General features: G+C 42.2%; 1 protein-coding gene across 1 annotated transcript in view; it reads right to left on the minus strand.

Moving 5' to 3' along the window:
- The window catches only part of lpp (LIM domain containing preferred translocation partner in lipoma), a 199289-nt gene that overhangs the window by 64875 nt on the left and 123298 nt on the right, over positions 1-11116 (minus strand). The gene's annotated exons all lie outside the window — the stretch shown is intronic.

An 11116-nucleotide genomic window follows, 5' to 3' on the forward strand; every position in this document is an offset into this window, starting at 1 on the left:
AGACCCAAACAACAGTGGAGCCATTTTGATGTACATCAAACGTGCTTTACTTCAAACGAAAGCTGAACTCAATGCCAGAGAATAAAGGATAAATACTGTCAATTGATTTAGTCATTTCAAGGTTGTCTCCACCTACTGGTACGGCCTAAGCATTACAGGATTCTGACAGTGCTAGCAGAGTTAGCTAGCACTAGTGTTTATGCTAGTGGTAGCTTGCGCTAGTGCTAACTTGTGCTAGTGCTAGCTACTGCTTTTCTAACTTACATTAGCAGCTAGCTATGCTGCAGAGTTACCACTACCTTGTGCATAAACAGGAACTACACATTTCAGAGTTCCTGATTTATCTATGTTAGAGTTTAGATCAGGCCTAAGAAAATCCAACCCGGACCGGCCCAAGCCAGCACTGTGTGTGAGCCCAACCCGAACATCAAGAAAATAACTCTGGCTCGAACCTGGCCGAGTTCGGGCCATAAATCTAACCCTAACCATACCCTAACCTCTAACCCTCTAATCTGTGTTAGCACCAAAAAGTGTTTTTTTTTTATTTTACCTAATTCATCTTTTGGCAAAAAAGGTGATTATTTTGGTTAGTTGACGTTATATTTCAGTCCTCTATCATCAGTGGAAAAACTTCTGGAAATCCAAATTTGGCTCCAAAGTGATTTGAGCATCAAATGCAGACATAATATTCTGCAATCTGACTCACTGTATGTGAAGAACCTGAATAATACAGAGGTATTCCAATTCACAGATTAGGCCATCTATCTGTACTTTATATCCAGAGGGAGTGAGAACCGTTGAGCTCTGCTTACTGCCCACCATGGATCTGGGAGTGTAAACTTTGACACATGACTGCTGCTTGGCCCGGCTTAGGATGCGGCCCCGCTGATAAAGGAAGCTCAGACAGTAGGCCTCATTAGCTGTGAGGGATCAACATGTCGGACGGAGGAGCGTGTCTGCCCTGCAGGAGCACTTTCTTTCTAGAAAGCAGCTGGGCCGGGATTCCTTGGCACCCCGCGTCCCGCTCAGCCGTTATTAGCCCGGATCGCATGATGGGAGGATTAGTGGGAGATGAAAGAGGAGCTCTCCTCAGTGCTCCAGTATTTTTTTGTTGTCACCTTTAAATGTCGCAGCTTTTCTTAGAAACTTCTCACTGACCAAAAGGTGCCACGCGCCGGAAATAGACACAACAACAAGCCGCACAAAGGAGAAACGCAGTAAATCTCTTTTCGAGTTCCCTTCACCTCGCAGAAGGTCTGAGGCTGTCAACCCGTGCTGTTAATTTAAGACAGTCAAGTAGACAGTTGAACACGGTTAATCTTCACTCCACATCAAAAGCGGGTTGGAGAGCGAACGAAATGCACCCATTACCAGAAACAGACTCTTGACTTTAAGCTTCATTTATATCTTATCCGGCTCTCCGCCGCCCCGCAGCAACGCTCTGCCAAAGAGTTTAAAGCACCTTGTTAGGGAGTCTTTTGTGACAGCATGGAATAATTTTTCACTTGAATAAGAGAAAGAAATTGCTTCCCTGCGTGCTTTATGATTGCTTCACGGCTCCTGTTCGGCTTTTCAGAGACAACAATGGGAGCTGTAAAGCAGCTGTGCGTGCGGCGGGCGCGAGTTTTTTTTTCCAGCTATGTCTGGCTCAGTTCGGTAAATTGTTTTGCCTGCGCCCTCAGGACACTCGGGTCCCGGTTTCATTGAAGTTGGGGCTTAAATTTAGCGGTGACTGGGTTAACAGCTGCACCTGTTGTCTTCTCTTATGTACAACGAGTTTGAAGAGGCAGAAGGGGGGCAGAAGGGGTTCAGGTCATCCGCATCTGCTTTCTTTCATCAGCAGTGATCCTCCTTGAAAGACATCCTGACAGGCTGCAGAACGCCCTCAGTCAGACCAAGGCTTCAGAGGTTTGTAAATGCCAGAGCACTTGTAATCAAAAAACACAACAATAAGACGTGAAAGCGGCCGCTGCTCGATGCGTAACGACAGACTCTGGGAGCTGGTCGCTGCCCGGCTGCCGAGTCTATGAATAAAGCCGTGAGGAGCGCTCAATGTGGAATTGGCATTGTGTCAGGAGTGATTAAGTGAGTGGTGGAGTGGAAGTGGGTGGGAAGAAAGCTGCAGGGAGAGAGGTGGCGGAGGGAGGGTTTTGCTCGTGAGATGTTCTCACCTGATGCCCTGACTGTTCTGCCAGGATCCAAACCTCAGGCCTCTGTTTTCCCACCGAAGTGACAGAGACAACTGCTCACAGGGCATCGGAGGTGCAACGGAGGAGGGCAACGCAACGAGAAGCTGACCCTGTTTTACATCTCACTGCCCCTCCGCCCCAACGGTGCGGATCGAGAGGGACGTGAAGATCTGGACTGTCACCACGACGCAACTCACGGGTTGCTCTCCACTCCGCTTCAACCCAAAGGAAGTGGAGCTGAAGACAGGAGGAGACTGGTCGAGAACAGAAGTTACTGCTGTAGAAAGATTCGACCTGTAGCATTTGGAGTTCATGTCTAAAAGTGTTTCATAATCAATAGCCTGAATCACTGTACCAACAATTTGGTACAGCAATACCCTGCAGGTTTGGCAGCGTATTGCCAAACCTGCAATAAATCAAGATAATGACTCAGGAAGGGGCAATATCATGTAAAATTGACTTTTTTTTTTAGCTTTACATCATGTTATAATTTTGTTCCCTCATCTAAAAGTGTTGCTTTGATTCTTTCCAGCATGTTTGAGAAATCCTTTCATCTCCCTTGGCAACCATTCAGCTGTGCAAAATGACTGGGTGAACCCAGCGTCGCAACCTTGGAGCTGCAGTTTCCAAACTTCCAAACGTCCGCCTCGCAGAGCAGGAGTCACCCAAGGCGCCCACACTCGGCTCCTTCAAACTAGCCAGCAGCAGTTAGCAAACTTCTGGTGGAACTGTGCATCTGCAGAGCTCATTATTCAGCTACTTCTCAGTGCAACACTGGTAAAAACACTAAAGGATTAATAGTTAATGTTGTGATGACTTCCTGAAGGCGGAGTGTCAGAAAGAACAGGAGCTTCTTAAAGAGAAAAAAGCCCAATTTTAAGGTGTTAAATTACAAAGTCAAATTTATTTTATGTCATATTTGATAAATACAATTGAAGGCAACATTGTTACTTCATTGTGCTATAAATTGATTGCATGTGGCAGGAAAACACATAATATTGCCCCTTGATCTTGTTCTATGTGCCCCTTTTAACTCTGAGCACCTGCCCCTCCAAATGTCTCTGCACGGCCCCTGCCTATTTAGTTTCTGTATTTGATGATGATTCAGAACCTCTCTGATCCACATCCAGAACTAAACTTGCTGCCTGTCTCCCATTAAAACACCGGCTGTGATGGGAGACTGAGAGAAGTGATAGTTATAACTTGTCAAGATGCAACATGGGCCAATAGAGACAAAAGGAACTTTGATTGATCCCGACTATGATTCTTCTTCTACCTTTAGTTGAAAACAGCACTCTGTGTCTACAGCAATATCCTTTGTTTGGAGTTTTGATCCTGAATTTTCTGACTCAACCTTGCTGCAATCCCCCTGCCCCCCAAAGCGTCTCTTTTTAGGCTACAATGAAAGAGAATTGGTAGTTTAAGAGCCAAAAAGACAATTTTACCTTTTCACACACAATAGTTTTTTTTGTAAAAACTGCCATTTATTTAAAAGGGAGGTTTCTTTATGTGAAGTCATCACTTTGGGAAGTAGTAGGTTTGAGCAAGAGGTTCGGGCCACTAACATCAACACTTGTATGCAGGGGGTCAGAGCAGGCGGACATGGGGACATTCTGCCATGTGCAAGGTGACTGGAGTATGACTCAGTTGTACATAATAAACTATAGGTCTGGACAGTCCGGACAAGTGTTTTAGTAAGTGATGACTCACTATGTAATCATGCGACATGAGAAAAACATAATGTCTCAAGGAAGTCAATGGGATAACCAGCAGCTATTAATTTTCTTCAATCAAGGTCAGCAACGTCCAGACCCTGAACAGAACATCTATTGTGCAATAGCACAATGTGTCAATGTGTGCTCCTGTGAGGTGAGCAGATGACAGAAACACGTCGGCCATTATGACATAAGCAGTCACCTTGACTTTGGCAGTCATTAGAAGCAATAAAGCCGTCCATGTTCAGTTCACTGGGAGTCTGTAAATAATATAAAGGCACAAATCCTTAATTCTCACAAATGTATTTAAATGATCACAATCATGACTATTACTAACTTATATGAGACCTTTAAATGTGGGTATTCTCCTTTTTTTTACATGGCAACAAAACCATTTTGGAGTCATTAAAAGATACTGACTTTTTGGGCAAACTTTTGAACAGTATTACCCTCAAAGGTGAAAACATGGTGACTGCTGTGTGTGTTTGCGTGGGTGTGTGTGTGTGTGTGTGTGTGTGTGTGTGTGTATGTGTATGCGTGTGGTTCACTGTGAGGCTGTTATACAAACAGGTCATCTTTATGGGGATGTGACATCAAAACATTTCTCCCCTTGCTTCAAACTTTAAGCTATAACTTTATGTTCTGTTTAAAGTTGACAGCGTAAAGTGAATGTTCATTTCCTAAGCATCAACTAAAATTGTTTTATTTTGACATTCTTTTCAACTGCTCTGCAATAAATGACATGCAAGATTTTGACTAAACATAGCAGTCTCATTTGCTCAGAAAATGAATAATTATGGGGTCTCAGATGTTTTACTGAATAAAGTTTTCTAAATGTTTAATATTTTATTGGTCAGGAAATTTTTTTTTTTTTTTTTACTTTGTTCCCAGCAACGACGACAAGAACTTTGTTTGAAAACGTGCCGTCTTTCAACAAACTTAAGTGTTTAAGTCTGTTTTTAGTAAAAAAAAAAAAAAACATGGCTTACGAAAGAAATATACTTTATATTTGTGTTGTACCGAACCTTTTCTGAATAAGGAAATTTAAGATAAATGATTCAGTGAAAATCAGCAGCATGCGGCTGCACCAGCTTTATCTGCTGGAGGGCCAAATTTCTACTGTTCTTGGACTGCAGTTGGGGGGCCACACAGGGCCTCTGACTGGGCTGCCCCTCTGCGCATCCCTGAGCAAAACTAAGATTCTTGTTTTTTGGGGGATTTTGTACCATATTCACTCTGCAATCCTTTATTACCCCTTACTTATTACCACATAGTGGGTAAAGGTCTACAGCTACTTCCTGATGTGGACCACAGGTCAAACATTGGTGGGTTAAATTCAGACCCGCTTATGTGTTGAGACCGTGAGGAACAAATGTTCTTGGAGGACATGGGTTAGGTCAATTGGTCTCTCTAAATTAAGAGTAACTATGGACATGCATGGCTGGTTGTCATGTGATTGTGTGTGTTGGTCTGCAGCGGCTGGACCGCATTGGGGGGAACAGTAACATGGGGAGTGATATTAACTTGTGCCTCTCAGGCCTTGTCCAAAAGAAATCATAATTATTCCAAATGTACCAAGGTGTCATTTCTAAAATACGTCATATTTTCCCAGAAATGTCATAAACTACACAAAACAACCCAAAACAAAATGGTAGGTCTGTGTGTGGAACTGTAGAGCCGCTCAAGAAATACATTAAAAAAAACAAAGACGATGAAGAGCATGAATGTTTGGATTATGGATGGAAACGATGCTGTGTATTTAGGTTAAGAGGTGGGTTATATGTCATCATGTGTAGAAATGACCCTACATGAGAATTTTTTTGTACACCACGTATTAAAAAGTATCGTTTCCAGGCATCTAAAAAGTTTTTACATCTGGACGCAAGAATGAAACATTTTAGAGTCTTGCAACTAACAAATAACATTTAAAAAACAGTGGTAGTAAAGACTTTTTCAAAATTTCAATAATCTATTGTCCCATTATGACTGGTCTAAAACAACCTTTGCTACTTGCTGACTTGATTTTCTTGGCGACTAATAATGGAAGATGCAAAACAGTTCACTCAGGTTTATTGACTGACGAAGGCCTACGTTGTGACGGACAGTAACATTTTGATGACTTAAAAGTTGTACCCTCCTAATTAGGTCAATTTTTTTTCTTGTTTTGCTTTGTCCAGATACAACAATGAGATCAAGCAGATGGATAAACAACAACACCACCAACAAAAAAAATCCCCCACTAAGCTGAATGTGACAGCAACAAGAGAGGAAGCAGAGCCCCAATGAACAACAGTTAAACCCTAATCTGTGTCTGTATACCTGCAGCCATCAATCAGCCTCATAGAGCCTCTGTTTTCTCACCAATGCCAAACTGCACTTCAAACCTCAAGCAGCCGCCTTACCTTTAATAACGGCTCAACATTCCTGTGCACCATCAGCAGAAACTGAGGGAGACATAATCACTCGCAGCCATATTTATCCACAGATTAAATGATGATGGACTTCACAATGGAAAATGCTCTTTACTATCAATGGAGCTGCAGCTTTAAGTCAGGCTTCAGTCGGCTCAATCTGACATGCCGCTTCCTTTTGTCTCTCCAAATCACAATGGAATTATCTGAAATGGACAGAAGGCCCTGAAAAAGCAAATAAGGCCTATTAAGGGGTAATAATAAAACCCAGCAACAAGCAAATGGACCCCTGCATTAGTGAGGGTTCATGAGGGGATTGGACCTTTATTATTGGATTGAAAACGTCTAAAAATACGCATTTGTTGCCGCAACACTAAACGAGCGATTACAGCAGCTTAGGCGACTCCGTTTTACCACAACAATGAAAGGATTGCTGGATCGGGCCCACTCTCCGTTCCAGGGAGTTTCTGCGCGCTTCCTGCACGTCTCTGTGTGTGTCGACAACCGAACGGCCGCGTCGCGTTTAATTTGAGCCTTTCATTAGGACGAAAACACCAATCATCTGGTCCTTCCTCAGGGAAAACTGGAACTTGGATGAGCAACACAAAGCCACTCATTATGTCAAGTTAAAGAAAACACAGCACTTCAGGACATTTGTGCTGATTGCTGGAGATTTTGAGCACACCACTTTGTAAGTCCAGCATTCCAGCAATATTATTCCTCTTAGGACCTTGTAGAACAGCGCTGAAGAGGTATTCAGTACAGTGAAGTTGCACAAGCCCTATGGTGTGGCATCAGTGCCTAAATTAAGGCTATTGTGCACCCAGCAGTGGCTACTTCTTTGTCGCATGAGGCTATATCCATTCCAAAGCCACCAACAGATCTGATTATTTATAGTCCGGCCCCGGCAACCGAGCAACCGCCAGAGATGAGTGGCCGGTGTTGACAAATGAGAAAACTACTCACTTAACTTAACATTAGAGAAGCTAGTAACTAGCATGCCTAGGCTGGTCATCTGCGACTCGTACTTTCTTCTTTAAAGGAAACTTTATCAAGAAACCTGGTTGGCAAACAACAAGGTTTGCCAACTGTCCCGTATTTGCCGGGATGTCCCGTAATTTTAGCCAAACTGAAGTGTCCTGTACGGTATGCTCTTTAGCCCGCATTTTGAACGCTGTCTGCATTTTTTTTAACAAACGCTAGATGGCACTCCTCTCCTTAAACAACATTACCTAGAATAAAACTTGGCGAAGTAGAAAGCGCGGCACAGCTGAGTTTCTGAGTCTTCGAATGAATTTTTCAGTCAGAAGTCACAACTACAGGTGCTGAGCTGGCAAGTTTACATACAACATCTGTAAGAACCACACTTTAGATTCAGTAGTTCATGTTCTATTGACAGTTTACTTTAATACAATGTGATGTTGCATAAGCACACTGTACTATACAGAGCTGAAGTTAGCTTCCGATTTGGTGACTTGTACTTGTAGTATTCACAATTTCTGACATCACTGGCGGAATTTTATGTTTCTTCCTTTTAAAGGTGTTTGTTGACATCAAACGTCGGACAATTAAATTAAGGTCCAATCAGGTCGTTTCTATTGTTTTCTAATTAATTCTGTCATCACTGGTCCACTGATGCCATCATTACTGAGGTCTCAGCTGTAGCCGTTACACAGTTCACTTCCTGTTTGACTGCAGAGGCCCACATGGTTGATTCTGCTAAGTGGCAAAACAAGCCCACATCATCACCCTTCCACCACCATGTTTTATTAAAAAAAATTTACGCATTTAATTTGCAGTTTATTTATTCATTTCATAGTGTTTTGTTTTGTGACATTTTGTAAAGATACTTTAAGCATTTCATGGACTTTTATTTTTTTAACAGTTTTTTTCCCCCAGGGTATTGTTATTCCATGTTCTCATATAATAATAAATAATATAGGAGATAAAACAGACAAAATAAACTCCTAATTAATAAATATATTTTTATATTTTTGTTTTTTTTACTTTATGGGATGCTTTTTTATTTTATGGCGTATTCATTATTTATCAATAACATTTAGTTATGAATAAAATGTTTGTGTGAATTCTTGAAATCTGGCTGAATTTCAAGTATAAATAATTTGTAAAAAATAAGTCAGACTCTTATGTTTTTTACTGGAAGGCATATGACTCTTACTTTGACATGATTACTCATTTATTTATGCTTTTCACTTCAACTTTGGGGGGTTACAAGGCTGAAATCTGGGACCATAAATGTACAGAGAATGGCTTTACTTGAGCCAGTGCTGCAGTTTCACGGCCGTCCTTTTTTTTTTTCCAAGTTTGCTTTTCGGTGACACAGCAGATCACTTTCACAGAAAAGTGGCGCAGTGACTCAGTCGGAAGCCTGACCAGGCACATTTCAGACGAACAGGGAACCCAGTCGCCATTCTGATTGCAGGTGCTCCACTTAAGATGCAAAACTAAACAGCATAATTTCCCGAGCTAAAGCTGCCCCGTCACTTTTCCATCAGCCGCATTATTGATTCACTTCATGCAAATGCACACAAAAGGGGGTCTGAATATATTTGTGGCTTTATGTAATCCAGTTGATGAATTTGCTTGCCTGCAATGCTAAACAGGTTATGAGTAATCTGCGCTGCATTACACTTTGAGGGGAACCATTACAGCGCTGCAAAAATTAAGCTCAGGGCCACGTTCTGAGGAGGCGCAGATAAAGTATACATTCTCTCCAAACAAAATAGGTCATGCTGTTTCAGCTCCAATTAAATGCTGAAGAAAAAAAATAAATAAACAACAGTCAACCATAGAGCAGCTGTGTACGGAGTAGATAATTAAAAATTAACCGATTCTATAACTGACGGGTTTTTATGTTTTATTTTGTTTTTTGTTCCCACAGAAGCTCAAATCTGTGGCGTTAACAGAATTTACAGAGCATGATCGACCTGGGCGCTTTCGCGAGACACGGAACGTATGTACAAGGGTCTTTCTACGCGTGGAAGATGGTGCGTGCATAAAAACTAGGTCATCTGCTCAGAACTGACACATCCCCCTGCAAACAGATATTTGAAAATCAGAGAGAGTTGAGGAGAGAGGGGTGCCACGAGCAATCTGGAGAGAAAAAAAAATAAAAAAACCTCAAGAAAAAACAACCACAACAACAAATGACTGCACAAATTGCCGGGACTGAGATAAAACTTATTTGGCGTCTCTCGGTGTACCATTACAGTCCTGTGAACTGCTGCAAACGCCATATTAAAACAGGATGCAGGTTTTCCTGGTTTTGGGCGAGAAGAGCCGCGCCTCTGTCCGGCTCCGGCTTCATCTGGGAAGCCGGGATCTATATTTAAGGCCCCGTGCGGCGGACATAATGACGGCCCGCACGGGTCAGTCTCCTCAAGTCCATGTCCTGGCAACGAGCACTTCCCTTCTGCGATCCGCGCCGCCGTCCACCTCCTGTGTAATTTCACCTCCTCGGCAAAATAAAACCATGATTTATCCGTGTCACTCCCCACCTCTAAACAACGACACGGCTCAACTGGATGACAGTCTGACCCAACAGCCAACACCTCAGAGGGGGGAGAGGTGGAGGGAACGCTTCCTTGATTAGACGGAGATGTGGAAGAAAAAAAACAAAAAAAAGAAAAGTTTAGAAAGTGCACACGTTTCAGAGTCTCCAACCCGGGGGAGGAATAAAAGCCCCCCTATTTGTGGGCAGGAGGAGGATGTAAGGAGCTCAGGGAGGAAGAAAGTTTCTGCAACTCTCCGTAAACAACAGGGGAACTTGTTTGTGAGCTTTGCACTGATTGGGGTGGTGGGGGTGAGGGTGGGCTGTATGCACATGAAGAGCCAACAGGGGACACTGTTCATACAGAGGAAGATGGGTTTGGTTGGGGCTTTACAAGTCTGAAGTCTGCTTCTAATCATACGGAGTAGCTGATGTGTCGGGATGTGGATTATCGCCGTCAAATTCAGTTTTCACAAGATTCCTGTTTATTTTAAGCTACATCTAAAATGACATTTTTCTAGATTTTGTCACATTTTTCTATAAAACGCAAATTTCCGTGTGTTTTAACGGGATCTAATGTGGCAAGCAGGGAAAATGTGTGAAGCGCAACAAAGACGGGACACATTTTGTTTGTGCTCTGAGCTGTTTGAGTGGCGCAGCAGATTCACTTTCACACGTGGAGCATTACAACTTTTGCCACGTTGCTCCACTTGATGTATATATAAAACTTAAGTAGAAATTGTTTTGGATTTATTTCAGCTGCAACAGACAGAGACGGTTTAAAGTGCAACAAGGAGATAAGAGAGGAAGAAGAGAGAACAAGTCAACATTCTTAAGTCTGCTTCTACACCTGCAGAAAGAAAAAAACTAAACTAAACCGAAACCACAGCAACAAACAATCACATAATGATTATAACATCACTAAAAAGTACACTGTAAAATGAACACAAGATGTTTTTAGTGGCAATCGCAGCCAAGTGTAGTGTTTCAATTATTTAAATGGGTGGCTTCCAGATTTAGGTCCCTTCATTTAATGTAAATCAGCTTTCCATAGGTTTCTCAACTTTTACTTTCATCATTTATTCTCACTTTGTTTCTCATTTAGTCTACTGTATTCAACATTTCTAAAAACAACACAAAAGTTCAAATGGAATTTAAAGAGATAAGTGATAATCCGTTCATTAAAAGAGTTTTGTTCAGATCAAAACCTTTGCAGCCCATCGAGAAACGCCTGCATCTCTGCTCTGCAGACACAGGAGCAGGGCTGGTCAGCCAAGAACAAACTCAGCT

This window comes from Poecilia formosa, unplaced genomic scaffold, assembly GCF_000485575.1.
Source record: "Poecilia formosa unplaced genomic scaffold, Poecilia_formosa-5.1.2 Scaffold279, whole genome shotgun sequence".
NCBI lineage: Eukaryota > Metazoa > Chordata > Actinopteri > Cyprinodontiformes > Poeciliidae > Poecilia > Poecilia formosa.